This window comes from Solea senegalensis, linkage group LG1 (genome assembly GCF_019176455.1).
Source record: "Solea senegalensis isolate Sse05_10M linkage group LG1, IFAPA_SoseM_1, whole genome shotgun sequence".
Lineage (NCBI taxonomy): Eukaryota > Metazoa > Chordata > Actinopteri > Pleuronectiformes > Soleidae > Solea > Solea senegalensis.
In genome coordinates, this window is record NC_058021.1 from 27,051,696 (window position 1) to 27,071,391 (window position 19,696).

At 42.3% G+C, this 19,696-nt stretch overlaps 1 protein-coding gene across 1 annotated transcript in view; it reads left to right on the top strand.

Annotated features, from left to right (window-relative positions):
* Positions 1–6,293: 6,293 nt before the first annotated feature.
* Positions 6,294–19,696, top strand: part of gli3 (GLI family zinc finger 3) — a 108,665-nt gene continuing 95,262 nt past the window's right edge. Inside the window, exon 1 of the mRNA XM_044028941.1 lies at positions 6,294–6,323. The gene's annotated coding sequence lies outside the window, so the exon portion shown is untranslated. The remainder of the gene's footprint in view (positions 6,324–19,696) is intronic.

Here is a 19,696-nt window from a genome sequence, read left to right on the forward strand (position 1 = left end):
AGAACGTGCAGGATAAATGGACAATGTGCAATAACACGCTCCACAATTCGTATTGTGGGCACTAATCTAATGTAAATGTAAATGTCATGTAGGCTACTATATATTTATAAAGCCCAACAACCCACATGTGACCAGAGTGCTTTACAAAATAACAGCGTTACGCACACAAAGCAATAAAAACACAAAATATAAAAACAATTTATTTGTTGTAGGTGTCAGTGTGTGTGTGTGTGCTATTATTGTATGTTTATTATTGTTTATTGTTTATGTTACCTCAACCAGCCTATGGGGACAACAGATGGAAATACAATCTGCTGCACAAACATGTGAATGTTGTGCCTCTATTTTCAAAGTAAAATACAACTTAAATTGAATTAAACTTAGAGTCCATACATTATATAATTAATACAGTATAATAAGTTTATTTTGAGGAAATGGAGTTAGTGTGCAGGCTCTAACTTCAGCCCTGCACCTTCAGAAGAAAATATGTGATTTCTTGTCATTTCATTGTTATTATGGCGTCCACAATTTACACACAGTTTTCCTCTTTTGAAAGTACTGCTTATTATTTACACCTATACTAAAAATAAAGATACAATACAATAATTGCCCAAGGACCCTATAGTTTTCTCAAACTGTTCAAAACATAGAAGTTACTTTAAACTAGTGGCAGAGAAAGTAACCTGATCCATAAGTTAAGGTGTAGCCATACTGACATTTAAAAGACTATATTACAAGTAAAAGACCTGTTCATTATGCACTTTTGGATCTAAAACCATAAACTGTAATGGAGAACAGGTCTCATATATAATCAAATCTGCACTTAGTTATAGCAATGGATTAAATATCCTTAAATCTTTAGTTTTATAATAATAATAATAATAATATCATAATAAAACTTGCAGGACTCTAAACAAGGTTACAAAGTGCTGTAAAAATGTTTGGCAGTAAAATAAGAGAGAGAAAAGGAGACAAAACAAGATCATGTGCTCTGATATCTTTCATGGCGGCGAGTAGATTCTTGTTGGTGTTGGTCAGTGTCCAGAAAAAGCTTCCTCGTTGATCCATTTCTGGTTGTTTCGTCTTTTAGGAAACAGACACACGGAGGGGGAAACACGAGGAGCGAGAGAAGCCGTCTGACATGCAACAAAAGGCCGAGGACTGGTGTCAAACCACGTGCACTGCAGTCCAGCATGGAGACGCGTCTTAACCACAAGGCCACCAGATGCCCCGTCGCTGCTTCTCCTAATAACCCACAGCTCACTGTCTGCACGTTTCAAAGGGAATCTCTCTCTTTGGTAGGAACTCATTCCAGATGAGTAAAGATGTTTTGTTATAGTTTAAGCAAATGAAACCATCAAAACCCTTCAGATCTCTTAAAACAAGACAGCACAAACCAATCACCAATTATCTGGGAGCTAAAGAGGCAACGCAGCATTTGTACATTCGTATTCACCTCTTGTGTCACAAACATCAAAAATGGGCTAATTTAGAACAAAACTGTTGTTCAAAGTGGAATGAACCAATCACCGACAATCCAAAAATCCAGCGTTTGAGTTAATACACAAGTGTCAAAAATAATAACTTATAACTTATACAAACTTGTTTTCACATCTTAGATGTGTGTTGGCTCTCAGACACTGTGCCTCTAACAGTGGAACGCATGACCTTGCGTTTGTGACGGAGAATTGTTTTACTGTGTTTTACTCATCATTACCGTCGTCTTAAAATACTGCTCAGCTGTGAAAACGGCGGGATCGTGTGTCATCGCTCTGCTCGTGCAGCCGGTGTCTTTCCTCTTTTTTTTTGCTTTTTCCTCTGCAGCCGTCACATCTGCGTGGATATAATGTGCTCGCTCTGCTGTATCCATTTCACAGTGACATCTGTCCAGCAGCGTGGAATTAAAGGCAAAAATCCAAATGCCTACACAACAGTCTGCCAAATATTGATTTACTGTTACTTGTGTAACATACGTGGACACACTGCGAGCGCCACATATCAGTCGAGTGAGGTCACGAACTGAACGCCGCGAAACACGCTCCGTTATAGTCGGTTTGTTGTTTGAGAAATAAGCACAAAGGCTTGGAGAGATGTTGATCAATGCGTTTTCCTTCGCAGAGGAAAGTGACAATATAAGAGTGTGGGGTTGCGCCACGCTTGTGTGTGTGTGTGTGTGTGTGTGTGTGTGTGCGGCGTCTACCTTGGTCGGTGCACCTCCCTGTCTGTGGATGGAACAAACAGTAGTTCCTTCTTAATTGGGGTGAGATCAGGGGCTTATAAAGGGGCCAGGAAGGGACCTGAACCCCTTTCTTTCTCCTCCAGAATCGCTTTGGCTACAGAGATGCTTTTGATGTGTGCTTTGGCTCTGTGAGTCCTACTTTGGAATATGTTCTTGGGAGACCAATGGTTACTTGCCTCCAGGCGGAATCTCAATCCCTAGGATCCTGGCCCTCTTTGATGAAATACTTTCGGGAGCCGCTAACCCCACTGATGCCCATGTGCTCCCCCCACCTCCCTCCCTCCCTCCTTCCTTCTCCTCCCTTTACCCTCTTGTTCTCCCCCCACCTACCCACTCTCCCCTCCGCTCCCCCACCTCCACCACGTTCCTCGGATTCTCTTTGAGAGATTCATAACAAGGACTTTATCTCTGTGTAGTCCAGGCCAGATGAGCACCCCCTGACAAACTGACAGGAGAATTAGTCGTGTCTTACAGAGCATCTTTGATTGTCTCCACTCTCTCTGCCCCCAACTTCCTGTCGTCCTGCACACACACGCACACACACAGAGAAAGTCTGGTTTCCATGAATTCAGAGGATATTACATTCATTTCCTGGAGACCTACTCTAACCTTAGTCATAACTACTGGTCTAACCCTAACCCTGACCTCATCCTAACCATACAACATGTCCTCACCTTAAAATATAATCATTTACACTATGGGGAGTTGTGTTTAGTCCCCATAAGGAAGACAAGTTTCCAAAATGTGACCAGAAGTCCCCACAACATGAGCAATAGCTGAAACAGCTATTCTTCTTAGGACAGTGAAACTAAACCTATACTACAATTAAAACTTAACCAGGTCCTCAGACATTATGTCCAGGTTTTGGTCTCCATGAGGACTACTAGTCCTGACAAGGTCAGAGGTCATACCAGAAAAGGCCCAAAAGAGGCAACAAATACAAGTACTGTATATAACTGTTTATTTTGTGTCATTGTGCCATTTGAAATGTTGTGTTAACTTATATTTTATCATTTTATGGTCTGCAAGTAAAAAAAAATGCAAACATTCTCATTACTAAATAGATGTGACATTGATATTTTAGAAGATTTTCTCAAAATTCATCATCGTATTTGGAAGAAAATCAGCATTGCAAATTGGCGGATTCTGACACTGACTTACATCACAGATTATTGTACGTTTGTAGCTTTATTTTATTCTTTAAAAAACAAAAATCTTCTGATATCGACACATAAATTGTGTCATTTCATAGATGACGAGTAAAATAAGGCAGAGACTCTGCATGTGATCTTTATTAACGGATAGATTTTGGACTAAAATAAAGTCCTTTACTGAAATATTAAAAAATAAAAACGTGCACCCCCTCCATCCCCCCCAAAAAAATCCATCATCACATTGTGACAAAATCAGAATTAAACACTTTTATTGACGACATAGATGTTGACAGTTGTGACAGAAGATCTTAGTGTCTGATTGATTGAAGCAGTAATTAGTCAGCGCCGACTTAATTAGCAGAATTTGCATCAGGAAAAGTGAAAAAAATTGAAAGAAAAATAACCCCCCCCCCATAAAATCCCTTTAAAGTGCATGTCTCTTAATTCGCCGCAGCAGCAGCAGCTGCTTGTGCGTGTGTAACATTCAGGAGAAATTCACTAACTGTGGCTTTGACGGACTTGACCTCTCGGCCACACACACTCGTTCAAATCCTAGTTAAACGATTAGCCGGTGATTTTCCTCTCCAAACTCCCACCTCTTCATTGATTGAAACGGCACCCTAAAGACCTCCCTTACCACGTAATTTCCCTGTATATTGATTATGTATATTGATCACACCTAACCCTACAGGAACGCCTTCCCCCGGCTTTACCGCTGCGTTGGATATTAGTTCTGAAGGCTGAAGTCAGGAGACTGTTTCAGTCCCAGATATGAGAGTCAAATTCCCTCCATAATCAGGGATTATTGACAAAAGTACATGTACCTGGATAAAAGTGGTTCAAACAATACTTCAGTGTCACATGTAACATGTCTCTGATTAACTAACATCATAATTATAGCAAATATATCATACATTGCTGTAATTCTCAGATTTTCCCTCTTTTATGCAAACTATTTGGTCAGGATCAAAACGTTAATTATTTAGGAAAATTACAGACAGCAATGTCATTCTTTAAAAGCAGCGTTAAGTCATGTTTCTCTGCATCTGTGCACATTTACATGAAAATGAAACATGGCTTTTATAAAGCCAGTGTCATATATGGTCACCTGACCTTTTGGATTCATTCAAAAACATTCATAGCCGTATTACAAAAGGAAAAAATACCCTAAGACATAATAGAAATTGGTATTTATATTTAAAATATTCAATCATTTCAGGTTAAGAAGGCTTAAAAGGGAAATAAAGATTGGTTTAAGGTTTAATATTGCCTCTATTTGTATAATATTTAACAACAAAGTGAAAGAAATGATCCATACACGAAAAGTGACTTTTACCGCTCAAAAAACTCAGTCGTTCAGCAGTTTGATGGGATAAACGCTTCTTGAACCCGCCCACCTCTGCTCTGCTGCTGTATACACACAAACGCTCCCTCTGTCAGGTCTGATAGTTTTGCTTGACAGGGCCTGTTTTCACATGAAGCATGCAGCAACATACATCATCAAAAGTTACACACACCGTAGCTTTAAATCTACCTTTTCATACATGGACAGTATGACACAGTATGTATATTCACTGGTAATCATTGCTATCTCATTTTAAATAAGAGAAAACTTTATCTCGATATGGAACTCAAATATGTCCCAATAGAATACAACAAAATTATAATGATCAGCTTTAACAGTTTGGTAAAGTTACAATAAATAAAAAAAGCGAACGGAAATACCCAAAACTGAAAGAAGAAAGATAATTCTAAGAATTGTCAGTCTAAAATGTAGCAGAAATATGATGTTATACTGACCAAAATTAAACCTGGTCCCCACATTATATTAAATATCAGTTTTAACTGCTTACTTAAGTTATTATAAATACAACACATGTACTTAAACAATAGTTTAAAATAAAGATAACTTAAAGAGAGCGTCTAAAATAACTAAATAATAAATCTATGAGAAATAAAGATGAATCACTTTGCTGTCTGGATGAAGTATGAAGTAAGTAAGTATTGCTTTTCAAAAATGAGCAGCACATATTTGCCATATGGTTCGATGGGATGATGATTCTCTATTGATAATATATGTTATATATCAGCTTTAACACTTAGTTATCATTAATACAGAATTTTTTTTTTTTTACTGATAACTCCCCCTTAACTTCCTTTTGGACTAAAAGGCAACTAAAAATAAATACAACTATAAGAAATGAAGATGAATTCTAGCAATAAATAATTGCCATAGGGTTCAATGGGAAGGAGATTTCCTCGTGATTATCAGTATGTTTTTGGACATTTTTTTCTCCAAAAGTGACCAAAAACAAAAATAATGGTGTAGAATGGAAACAACTTTCTATTTGGTTTCGGACTTAAAACAGAAGTAAAAATCTTTAAGAAAGAAAGAAGGGGCACACAATATTGAAAAAGGAGGGAGGCAGTGAGGAAAGGAGGGAGCAATCCGAAGGGAGGAGTCAAGCGAAGGAAGGAGCAGCTGGAGATCCACACTTCACTCTCTCCCTCTCTCTCTGAAAAAAAAAAAGCGCTCTAAATGTAATAACAACTCTGCACGCGCTTCTCTCACGCTTATGTTTGTTTTTACGCACATCTGCGCTGCGCTGTGGGCAGATATTATCGGCAGGCTCATGGTGTTAGTCCGGCGGTGCTTGAACACAGCAAACTGTGAGAAGAAGGAGGAGAAAGAGAGGCGAGAGGAAAAACTCTGGCAGCGCCGTTTTGGAGTTGGAGTTGCTGCGTAAGAAGAAAAAAAAAAAGAGAGAGAGAGCGAGAGAGAGAGAGCGAGAGAAAACCGTCCCGGGCAACTCCAGAGGCACATCTGCAACTTAGAGAGAAGAAGATCAATCTTTTTCCTTTTCTTCAGAAGATCTTTTTTTTTTTAAAGAAAGTCAAGAATTAAAAAAGGGGGAAACACGCAGAAAGAAGTAAGTACACGCTGACTTTGAAGCACTGCTGCGCGTAATTGTGTCCTTGTAAAGTTTTTTTTGGTGGAAGGTAGCGAGCGAGCGAGCGAGCGAGCGAGGAGGTTTCACGTTTCATGGAGTTTCATACAAGTTTAGATGTTGACACGATGTGAATGAACTGCAGCAGGATTCGTGTAAAACACACAGCTCCCTCTGTTCTTGTTCTCATTTGATTTTGTTAAATGTTTAACAACACTGGAAGCGTTGGGTCCCAAAAAAAGAAAAAGAAAAAGAAGGAAAAAGATAAGGCGCAAACGCTGTGGCTGCAACTCTCTGCGTCTGGATGTGATTTATCCTCTGTGAAATAAGTGGAGGTGGTTCGAAACCCCGGATGACACACGTTATTAAACAAGTGTGTGTGTGTGTTTAAAAAAAGTAGTCTGAAGTTACAGGAAAATCCTCATTGTTATAAAAGAAACAAAAACACGTGTTGGGGCTTTTGAGCTGCAACTTCACGCACTTGTGTGGAACTTTATTGGACTTTTGCCTAAAGAAACGCGGGTGGGAGTGGGCGCGTGGGTTGGTGGCGTGTATTTATGTGCAGTGTCTGTTAATGATTCTGTTTTTTTCCTTGTCAGCATTACAAGAAAATGTTCATCAAGCTGTGCATGACACTTTTGTTATCATTTTTATTATTATTATTGTTATTATTATTTTTATCATTATCATTATTTTGTTTTAAATACAATTCAACCAAGAATGTGGCTGACCCTTGGCTTGACCTTTGACATTTAGGCATGATTAATTACAGGTATTACACCAATTCAACTTTTTTTTAACATCTTATTTCATTTTTCAAAAAAAGAGAAAAAAGTGGAAATGAAAACCTCTTTAATAACACATCGTTTTAATGTCCACATTTACAATTATATTCACAAGTATCATTGAACTGATATTTTTAAACAGGCTCAATTGACATTTTTGCCCCTGGTGTGAAATAATTCTTGCATGTTTTTTTTTTTGGCCATGCAGAAATAAGTGAACTCCAAGTTAAAATAAATCACTCAAAAAGTAGGAAATCATCCATTATTGGTCTTGTTTCCAGCGAATGACAGTGTCTTAGATGATCTGACCACCATGACATGAGAAGGGAAAATATTTTAGGTTCCATCAGTGTGTGCGAAGGCTCAGAGAAATGGAAGGCCATTACAGTCAGGTCTGTATCCCGGCAGGAGTCCATGTGGGGGCCCCCAAGCAAAGAAAAAAAAAAAGTATAAATCCATAATGATTGAGTTGAGTAAAAAATCCCTTAAATCATTAACATCATTTTAGTAGAAAAAAAGTAGAAGAAGAATGACTAAAACAGTTCATAGTCATTTATTTAAAAAAAAAAAACCCAGAACAAAACTCTGACATGAAGTCATGCAGAGTGGAAGAAGAAGAGAAAAGAAGCTCAAGTGCTGCGTGTTCGTTTCAGGGGTGCGGGACATGAAAACGTTAGAGCCCCCCACACCCACCCCCCCCAAACCCTAACCCCAAAACCCCCCCGAGCCTCCACATGTGCAGATATTTGTTTGAAACTTTCCCTCCTGTCCTCGCCAGCTGTTCCACATTTTATCTGCTCGTCTGCTCTCGGGTTTCACACAGACCGAGCGAGGGTCCGAGGTGCTCAGCCATGCGGTGCAGCTCAAATCCTTCCCTTTTTTTTTTTTTTTTTTTTCTTTTTTTTGACACTTGGCAAATTATTAACGGAGGTTTGAGCGCCTTGAGACGCAGCAGTGCCTGAACACACAGCGAATAAGATGTATAACAGCACAAGTTTTCACACAGATCAAAATCTCCTTTTTGGCTGTTTTTTACGAGGCAGGTCCATCATTCATCATCGCTGTGGATTTGGACTTTTGATCAGCCAGCAGATTTTCTTTTCTTTTCTTTTTTTTACCCCAGGTTTCGGTTACAGTTGTCTACTAAAAAATTAAAAAAAAGAGGGACTGTCACATAAATTATCCTTTAATATTTCCACTTTTTTTTATTTTTTTTTAAAATGTGAAATAAGAAAATAACATTTCAGTGGCCTCACATGTTGAAAAGAGAAAGCTCACACACCAGGCCTTTAACTGCACAGATTACAGATTATACGCCCTAATATCTTTAAATTACAATTAGGGCTCATGTTGTATATTTTAAATTATACAATTTAAACAAACAGGAATGTCTTTTTTTTTCTTTTTTCCTGGCATGCAGCTTGTTAATTAAGCCTTTTTAGGGATTCAAAAAAAGTACAAATATATACTATTATTATTTTTAACATATGACAATATTTTTTTCAGCATGCAAGGAACATTATGTGTGAGCAATTAAATTATTATCTCCTACATTCCCCCCACCCCCAAAAAATAAACATCATAAATCTATATTATAAATATTTAAGCATTTCCACTCTCTTTTCCCGTCTTAAATTGTATCTAAACGTGCCAGATAAGTGATGCCGATGTCAAACAGGTGCACCTTGACCAAGAATAAAAGCCTCCGCCTCATTACGATGCGGCAGCTGTGATGAATGCGCCAGTGTTTAAGATGCTAATCTGCAGGAATGAGATGCACAAACTCTCGCAAAGCCACTCGCTCTACTGTAGCCGAGCGAAAGATGTATCGACGCCGCTTCCTCCATACGTGAGGAAGAAGAGGCGGATGGCGTCCCCCCCACCCCCCTTCTGCAGGAGCGAGTGTGTCAGATAGCAGCAGCAGCAGCAGCAGCAGCGTGGTGTTTTATCTCCGAGTTAAAATATGCATTCACTGACACCGGCCCATGCAGGACACTGGTGACCTGGCAGAATAAGTGCTGTCATGTTAATGCAGTGAGATGACATGTTATTAGCGTTTGAGCTATGGCCCCTCTTCTCTTTTCTTTATTTAAAGGCCTAAATCCTGGTTCTGCCCTCGGGCCTGTTTTTTTTTGTGTTACCTGTTATTAGGTTTGTATAGAAAAAGGCCCTAATGAGCTGCGTTGTTGTGCTAATGCTGCGACCTGACGCCCTCAAAGGAGGTGGCAAATGTTTTTGTTAAAGGTGAGGATGATGATGTGAAGGAAGCTGATTTTCCTCCAGATAATGAGGGTTGTCACGTGTGTGTGTGTGTGTGTGTGTGTGTGTTTTTATTCATTTCTTTAAAGTGGGGAACAACATGAAAATCATCCATCGTGACAAAACGACAGGAGTACTTTATAGGAAAACATAACATGACCATGATGTGTCACCAGAGATTAAGGAAAAAACCTTAAATTGGAGTAATGGCTTCACTGATAACAACAATTTGACATTCATTTATGTTTATTTTAGTTCCTCGTAGTTCTGTCGCGTGATTGCTTCCTCAAAACTACCTTGAAACCTCCGTTTTTGTGGCGAGTAAAGGGCTGACAATGCAGTGCAGTACCTGTTTTAAACTCTAGTTGCTTATCTTACGTGTGGCCCCCTTTAAAGATTGGAAAATCTGTTTACTGTGGTTTGAAAAGTCAATCTGATGCGAAACATTCAAGAGCAATTATGTACATATTGTCTTAGTGAGATGAAAGAAAATGGTTGTCGAATTATGGCTCTATGTTTCCTGACAGGCTCCACACACGAGTGTGTAACCAGTGTTATTATAATGGTTTAGCTGTTGACAGTAAAAACACACCGTGACCACGTGAGCGGTGAAAGTTTGGAGTAATTTGCTGCTGTGAAGGGAAAAGCTGTTGCTTTTCATGCATATAACTGGTTGCAGTTGAATAGATGGGGGCCCCCATAAGAAATGTCTCACTTTGATGATTGGGTACTTTGATATGTTGACATCAAATGAAACAGACAGTGGGGGGAAAGAGAGAGGACAAGTGAGACAGAGGTGTGTGTGTGTGTGTGTGTGTGTGCGTGCGCGAGTGCTGTTGAGCCATGAGAAGTTGGGGCCGAGACGGCAAACCTGAGGAGCGTCAAAAATGTCCGGACGCATTTGCGTGCGAGCTGAGACAAGAAGGGGGTCTTCGGGCGCACGAGGGCTTCTCCTTGGCCTCCTAATCCCCAGGCCCAGTCATCCCTTCAGGGCATGCCTCAGATCTGGCTCTCCGGCTCTCTGGGCAGACGACCCAGCTCCGCCAGCAGATTTAATATGCTATGTGTTCCTGCTCCCCCGGCTCCCCTCCACCTCAACCATCATTGTCCCAGAGTGGGACCCCCACTCCCTGCTTCAAGGAGCCTGCTAAAGGCACCTTTCAAGCTGGGTGATGTCTTTGGATAAGGCGTATGATTGGGGGAAAGGGGGGTGGAGAGTGTGTGAGACTCAAGATATGGTACTGTAATTTTAGATATATGTGTGTGTGTGTGTGTGTGTGTGTGTGTTATTTCCCATTCAGGAATATTGAGCACACACTTACACAAAGTCATGCGTTTTTACGTTTACACTTTCTGCCTCGTTTTAAGAAAAAAAGTTTTAAATGAGTCAGTTCACTAAATAAAGAGTGAAATTGTGGTTTTTAAACTTCTTAAACGTCTGAGGGAAAACATTCACAATAAATAAGAGATGTTCAATATCATTCTAACACATAATCTACACAATACATTTATGTACAAGGGTTTTCTGTTTGTTAAGAAGTTTAAAACCACAATTAAATGTTTTTTTTCATCATTCAATCTGGAGCAAATCTCTCTTTTTTTTTTTTTTACTATTTGACTCTTTATCTCAATAATTATCAACGTGGACTGATTTGGAACTTCTTTTACCGTGATCACATTTTGGCAATTTTTAGTCTCTTTTTTTCCTTGTCCTCCTGTTGTGAGAAGAAATAAGAAATGGGAGGAAAAAAAGTGGGAGCACAAGTTGAGGTCGAGAGAGGGCTGGTTTGTTTTCCACAGGCTTCGGCCTGGTGGAAACTCCAAACTGGACCTGATAATTAGTCTGGTCAACTCCTTCCCCAAGAGTGAGGCACTGAAGGACATAGAAAGAAAAAGGAGGAAAGAACATGGAAGAAACACCCAGAATTGAGTGGTTTGAATTTACGATTGATAAAGGTGTGTTTGACAGTGAAACATTAGCCCCCGGGTCGTAGGTCGTGTTTGAGTTTACAACGCAGGTTTGGAGTGCGAGAATGCAGAGTGTGCCAGCTCGCGGCTGCCGTTTTCTTTTCTCACACACTTGAGGAGAAACAGGACATGTCGCGCCTGCATGAGGGCGCCGCTCATCCCCTCCTCTGTTTGCTGTGGCTGCTGTAAAAATGTCTTTACGTCTGCTGTGTGAAGTATAGCAGCAAGAGGTGAAGTGGTGCTTTGATTTGGGGCCCATTTGCTTGTGGGGCAGTTGACACAGTTTTTTCTTCCCGGGGCTGTTGCTGTTGCTGTTGCTGTTGCTGCAGCTTTGATGGGAGCTGGTAGTGGCATCCGTGAGGTGGACTGAGCTTCACGTCCACGCCGGTGATTGGGGGACAGATGAACTGGCCACTCGCTGTGAACAATGATCTGTCACTTACCCCCAGCTTTTTGATGTGTGAGGCCGTGACTCAGGCTCCGTCCACACCACACTTTTTTCCTCCTCCCACAATTTTTTCTAACAACATGTTGGTAGTTTTACACGTAATTTAAAGCTGCAGTGTGTAACTTCTGATTTGTCATTATGTTTTTACTCAGAATTTGTGTGTGACATTATTTCTATGCTGGCTCCGTCAAGCAATACTATCAGACCTGATAGCGGGAGCGCTTGTGCATACATAGCGTGAGCAGCACACATCTCGCTTTAACTCGCACAACGTTGCCGTCGCCCTCCGTCTGTCTCGACATAGATCGAGTCACTTCCTGTGGGCAGTGTGGGAATGTTGTGTGACATGACATCTAAACACCTCTACACTGAGAAACACAGAGAGAGAGAGAGAGAGAGAGTCATGTGGGGTCATGTGAACTCATTTGACAATGAATGTAAAAGGACTTTTGTCCATATTTAAAAGTCACACACCACGGTAGCTTTAAACTAAAACCTTGTCTTTACATTTGCGCTGAAGTAATGCATTATTATGCAGTAATGTGAACCCCATGTGTTTGTAATCCCATGCTGCTGCGTCTTTGTCTTTCCCTGAGAGTTATCCCCTCTTGTCTTGTCGCGTCCCGGAGTGGTGGTCGAGGAAGGCCCTTTATTTGAATGTCAAATGTAAATCCCAAGGTTAATACCTGAAAGAGGCACACACATTCACTCTGCTCTCCGAAACATGTTGAGATGAGCACCTCTACCCCCACTCGGACTAAACTCCAGTGTGTTCGTCTCAGTGGTGAACGCTGACAGACCCCGGCTTTAATGCTGCTTCATGTTAGAAAAACAAAAGGGGGAACGCTACTATCTGAGAGCAAATTGCTGCCCCAACCCGAAAGAACCCTCGTTTGACAGTGTAGCATTTGAAGACTAATCGTTTTTTCTCATGCAAAACATGCTGTTTTAAGAGGCCGGGCCATGGAAAGAGAAGGGGGCTGTGTTTTAACAATACTCTGCAGGGAGTTAGGAACGGGGTTTGGGGAGGGTAGGTCAGGCTGTGCATGTGTGTATGTGTGTTGGGGGGTGGGGGGGGGCTGTTTCTCTCTCTCTCTCTCTCTCTCTCTCTCTTTCTCCTTTGCTCCTCAAACAAAGCCTAGTCCCTTTCAGGGTTGTGTGGGGGGTAGGGTGCACGGGGTAATAGGAGGGAACATCCAAGAGTTTGAGTTCCTTGAAAGAGAAGGACTCCAGTCGTTTATAATGACAGTTTGTCATCGCGGGCTCCTCCACCTTCCAGGGGTAAAAAAAACGCAGGGCCAGCCTTGCAGTGACAGGCCAGGAGAGAAGAGGGCCTTAGAAAAATTTATAGAGAAACAGAAATATTAACGTGTACATGGGGCCCTAAAACGGCTTTGGCTATTCCTGCCAGACTAGTGTTTTTATTAAGAGGGGTCGACATGCTTTGGAAATATATCTTATTCATGAAGAAAGCCAGGTTAGACTTCCCAAAGAATTCATTATATTCCCCCAGATGCGGCTTTGTGGGTTGCAGCCGTCCCTCGGAGGACGTGGAGCGTGGAGTGCGACATTGTAAAGCCTCCCTCAGTGGGCACAGGAGTGCGAAGGGTTCCATTTGTCAAAAGGTGCTGGAGTCTTTTTCCCCTCCTCAACACTTTCCCGGCTCAGCCTCAAACTCATTGTCTGAGCAAAGGCAGGACATTAGTCACCGCAACGCCGCGGGAGCCTGCGGGGCTAAGGACCAGCGCTCTGGAGCCCGGGCCCTGGACAGAGGGGAGAGGGAAGAATGGAGGGAGGCGGGGTGGGAGGAGAGTGACGGCAAAAGGTGAGAGAAGGGCAAGAAAGGAGGAGGAAATGTGCAGAAAGTGAGGAAGAGAGAAGATGAGAGTGCAGAGTATGTGTGTGGGAGAGGGAGAAAAGACCATGAGGGGGTTAGAGGGAGTGGAGTCTGTAGCTCTACCTCGGGGCTCAGTGTGTAAGCCCCTGTCTACCCCCCAAAGCTGCTTTCACAAAGAGATTTACAAGACAGGTCTCCGGTGTGCTTTGCTGCCCTGCATTATGAGTGAGTGAGTGTGTGAGCGTGTAAATGTGTGTCCATGTCTTCCTTAAAAATGGACCTGTCTGGTTTCTTTTATGGCCTTGTTTTCTTTACTTGCATCATCTATGCAATAAACATATTCAACCAAATTTACCAACCCGGGCAGGTCGGACTCACAACGGCCCCAGTGGAGCAGTGTGAATAACCTATTCCCGCTGGTGGCAGGGTGTGTGTGTGTGTGTGTGTGCATTCATGTGTGAATGTATTTCACAGATTCACACATACAAGGGATCCTGTTAGCTTTTGGAATTATTTATAAAGCCCGGCTTTTGTGTGGTGCTCTAAGTCCCTGTCTCCTCCCATTACTGCCTATGACTCTACCTGGGCTTCTTTCAGCCCCCAAATGCTCCCTCAGCTGCCCCCACCCCCCTCAAGAAACTGAGTTTGGTGTTATGACTAAAAACCCTTTAAGGTTACATCCACACTACTACGTTTCCATTTTAAAATGCATGTAAGCACAGACTACATGAGCAACGACAGTCACTGGTTCGAGTCCTGGCCTGAAGGTCCCTTACTACATGGCTCTCACCCCATTTCTTGTCTCCACGTCACTTTTTCTACCCTGAATTAAAGGTAAAAATGCCAGGAATGATACTGAGAACCTAAAACAGAGAAGTTTGTAATCTGTGGGGCTGTATTTCCTGGATGGCATTAGCTGTGATGTATGATGCAGGTGCTTCCCGACAAGTTATCAGTTTTCTTCTTTCACCCGTTTCTAGGTCTCATATCAGAAATCCTTGGGGTTACTTTTCACCATGATTGTTCCTCATTAGACGCGTAGAGGACGCTCGAGTTGTGGCCGCCGTCCACGTTACCCCGGTTTTTTAAAGCCTGGATAATGGAGAAGCTTGAAAACGCAGCAAACTTTGTTGTGTTTGAAAACTCCTGGACTTGGATTTATTCTGGTTTGGCAGAAATGTTGATCTTTAAAAACAATGATTGAGTTGCCCACATTGTCCTCCTAAATGGGTCCAACTTTCCATTTCGGTTTGACCTCATCAACAACCAAAGAGAAGGAAAAAATTCTCGAATTTTTCATCATTGCTATTTCTTGTAAGTAAGTAAACAAAGCAACAAAAACTACGGGTACACGGACTCATGCCCACTGTACCTGAATGATCAGGGTTTTTTCCAGATATGTTGGTATGGATGCAGATTACAGATTACTTCTGATAAGGAGCTAAAATGCCAATCGCAAATGGAGATCATACTGTATTATTGAAATAAAAATATTATGGTATGGATGAGGTCATTGGTTACATGAGACACTTTTACTGGTGTCCTATATGCGTGTGTGTATATATATATATATATATATCTATATGTATATTATTGGCTAAAGGGTTTCTAATGGTTAAACTCATAATATGTGGAGGCCAACATAGTGTATACTCATCAGAGAGACACACTCAGTTGTGCAGACCCATCACATATGGCCCTGATTACCCTGTAATCCAGCAAAGTTTTTTTTCTCCCCCCCCTCTTCTTCTTGCACGGACCAAGTGGGGGCGAAGGTTTTAGTGTGTTTGAGATGGTTTATGTTAATGTTGCTTTTATTGAAACAAGCTGGGATGTGATTATAGTCCTGCTCCGTACACATAAGCAGTGAACTGCTCTAGTTTCCCTCATCTCCCTCTGGCATAGAGATCAATGCAAACCAACTAACGCGGGGTAATAAGCCATTAGTACACACATTGTTGGGGGAGAATTTACATACATCGAGCGGTGAGCTGATAAACTGGGTTCCGTGTCCTAGAGGTAAGAAATACTGTGCGTGTGAGTGATTAGCCTGAGTGAATGTCAGAGGAGGAGAGCGCGCGCGTTGGAGTGTGTGAGAACCTGGCGCAGTGTGATCTCTTCCCCGTGACGACCAGTCCTGTGTGATAGGTGCCAGATTGTGTAGCTGAGAGCCAGGTTGTCTCTGCTTGTCAGGAGAACGAGGTGGAGGAAGGGGCGGGGGCGAGATGTGAGGATGATTACAGTACACTGTTCCTCTGATCTGATTCATCACTAACTGTCTCTCCTGCAAAGGGTGAACTTATTATCCCTGTCTCTACTTCCACGGTGGAGCCAGCTGCTCTCCATGCTTCCCAATTAACCCCAGGCACCCGTCAAATGCTCCAATTAAGGCCTCCTCCTCCTCCTCTTCTTCTTCTTCTTCCTCCTCCTCCTCACAAATTTATTTGCCTGCATTTTCCGGTCCCAGCTCTGGTCGGGATAGCTCATTCGTGCAGGGGTGAGCGAGTGTGCCGGCAAACGTTGAGCATGTTTGTTTAGGAGCTGTCCTAAGCAATGGTGCTACAGCTCCCAGATTTATTTGAGGTGGGGTTGCAAACAGCTGAAACGAGTAAATGCGCCCAGATGTTTGGCTTCCTCGCGATCAAGTCAGCAGGCCTGAGGGGGCTGCTCCTCTAATGACAGTCTTGTTCCTCTCTCTTTATGCCAGGGATTTTCAGGGGGCCATTTTGTGATGGCATGCTTCGGAGTTTATGGGAAGTTTTATTTTATTTTAGTTTTTGTCCAACACTTAAAAGAAAAACAAAAAACATGGCACCTCATCGCAGCAGTGCTGCTCTGTGTCGGGATGGTTTTTTTTTGTTTTTTTTTACACTGAGCTTAGAGTTTCTTTCCAACCCAAGTCTTTCAAAATCCAAAATATTCAGCTGTGTGCTTTTGATGCATCAGTTTCTGATGAGCAACAGTGTGAGCGTGTGTGTGTGTGAAGAAGTGTTGCTGTAGTCGGTGAGTCACAGACACTGCCAATTCCTCTGAGACTGCATGTGATTCTCTATCTGTGTGTGTGTGTGTAGTCCATGAGCTGCAGCAGAGGGATGGGGGGGCTCTGAGGCTGATATGAAAGTGAAGGGAGAGAGTTGTCTCCCGACGCTGCCGTTGGAAGAGCCGTCAGGGAATGAGAAGTGTGCGGGACTCCCTCTGAGCCTCAGCTGTCTTTGATCTCGCACCTCCACTGTGGTTCACTCCACATCGCTTTCTACGCCACAGTCTCACCGGCCGCCAGTCCTGCCACACAGACCGGGTCACACAGATGAGATTGTAAACATCTCCGTCTGCACTATTTGGTCAGTTACACCACTTCTCTGCACGGTCAAACGACTCCTCAATGCATGCAGGTTTTTATCCTCTTTGGCTCTTATTGGCGTTTGTGGGAAGAAACAGTTTGGGGTAAACATTCCCAACACAATGCTACACTAGTTTAGCCCTTAATATTTGTGATAAATCTCACTTTTTTACAACTTGGGACAGTACTGAGCAAAGCCTGACCTCCATGATGTTCTGTTCACAGCATATTAAGTGAGTCATGCACAGGTGATGCATGAATCACCTATAAATCCACTGAGCAAATACACTCATTTTAGTTTGAAAGAGGCATCACACAACTGAGAAACTTAAAAAAACCATCAACGACAAGATCGAATAGCATAATAATAGACCATAATCAATTAGGAATGAGCCAATATCAGTATCAGCATCAGTCCGAGAGTGTTACGACCCCGGCTCGTCAGGGAGGGGGGAGCGACATGATTAACCAGGTGTAGATGTAGGTAGTTCAAAAATTAAATATTATCTTAATGAGGAGATAATTCTGTAAAAGCAGAAGGAACTAAGGGAGGAGGATGCTATTCAAAATAAAAGGGTACAGGAAAACAAAATAAAAAAACTAAACAGTAGCATCCCCAAGTCTGGCCTGAGTAGACAATAAATATATGGTGCACAGGCCAAACAGAAAGGCTAACAACCTGCACTAATCCCCAATACTAAAGCCTTCATCTAAGTCAAAATACACACATAAACATACAGCGGCACAACAAGCACATTCATGAACAGCGTGACACAGCTGACTGAGTCTCAACTGCCGGTATATATACAGGTGTGCTGATGAGGAGATTGGTGACAGGTGAGCTGGAGGCGGGGCAAACCAATCACGGTGGTAGAAGGGCGGGTCGACCGAGGGGCGCAGGTGGTGGAAGAGAGGCAGGAAGGCAGGAAGCAGGAGCACCAATAGGGAAGGAGGGATGGCACACAGCAATCTGCATACATGGGAGTCCTCCACACACAGAGGAAGAGGAGCATAACAAAGATGTGGCCTGGATCACATTATCAATAAAATCATAAATAAAAAAATTAATACTGATACTGGTCAAAGTCATTTAAAAAACCCATATTTCACTGTAAAGAAGGGCTCAAGAAACCAAGTGCATTTTTATAAAGAATTATGATCGATAATGTTCATAATCGATGGCAGGGATGGCTGGAGGTATCAGTCAGATATCATCTTTTATCAAAATTGTTCTTGACGGGTGTTTTGTTCTTCTCTTGACATGTGCGCATTCTGGTCACATAATGTTGGTGGAGTCTGTGCTTAGTGAAGCATTTATGTGATAGAGAGGGATTTTCGAACTTCTAAGGAGCTGGAATCAACACATTTTTGAACCTTTGGCTTTTTGACCATCTCATATCCAGACAGTATACACACACAGCCAGGAGTGGGTGACAGAAAGGTCAATATGGTTAAAAAAATACGTTCAATCTATAATTGTGGCGATGTGGTGATGTCACACCCCACTAATCCAAGGTCAAATATCCAAGGCAATTATTGTACGTGTTATATCTCACACGCGTGTTTGCACAAGACATTTACATTATATCAGTGCATTATTATTATTGAAGAACATTGTATTGTGATAATTATTGTTAAATGAATTATAGGAATTTGACTGAGGTGATGAAAACGGACCCATTTAGTCATGTGCTGTGTGATTCATTGTTGTGTTGGTTTAAGACCTGTACGGCCCCGTCATTAAGAGCATGTTTTTTCTCTAGGTGAACTCTCCCCCCACCCCCTTTCTTTTTTTACCTCCTGTCTATCAGTGACATGTTGAATTAAGGCTGCCGTGCTGATAGAGTGACCTTATTCTAAAGTATTCCTCAGCCCGCTCTGATGAAAGACAAGGAGAATGCAAAGATGCAACAGAATAATCTGTTTCTGCATCTGTGGAATGTGTGACCCGGTGTTACCCTTTTGGAACGGTTCCCATCCACACAGGAAGTCTAGCATTAAAGTGATGCCATTTTTTTCTTTTTTTATTTCCTCCTCCCTCTCTTCTCTCTCCCTCTCTCTCTGCATTCTTCTGACGGACTGCAGCACATCTCAGGACAGCTTCATTCAACATTCCTTTACATCCCGATGCCTTTGCCCACCACTCTTGTTTTTTTCCAGTCCTGCTCTGTTTAGGTTTGTCTTTATCATGCGAGAGCCAAACACTGAGACAACTTCATCACATCCAATTTTTAGCCCCTTTAATTCGGTTTAAATGGCATGGCCGCGAGGGCCAAGGCGGGAATTAATAAGAGCCAATAAAGCTCACCACTGGGGCATTGAGGCCAGTCTTTAAGTAAACATTATGACTTCTTGAGGGGGGGACTCAGGGGCAGCACTTGATGAATTGTGGCGGGGCTTGGGAAGGGCTAATTTCTCACTTAGCCGTCCTGATGGGGCTGGCTAATAGGCCTTGCTTTGCCTGGCTGATTGTCTGCTGGCTTTATTATTGTGCATTATCGCGCTGCCCCCTGGCTGTTGTTAGCGATCAGCCCCGGAGACGCCGGGTCCTGTCATTAATCACATCGCAGCACAGACTCACTCTGCTTCCACACTTATCCCAGCGACGCGGAGGAATGAAGGGAAATGGAGGAGACGTAGGAACGAGGAGTGAGCGCGCAGCGAGTAAGGCTACATCCGCGCGGCTGCGTTGTTATTTTAAAAGCACGCTCCAAGGAA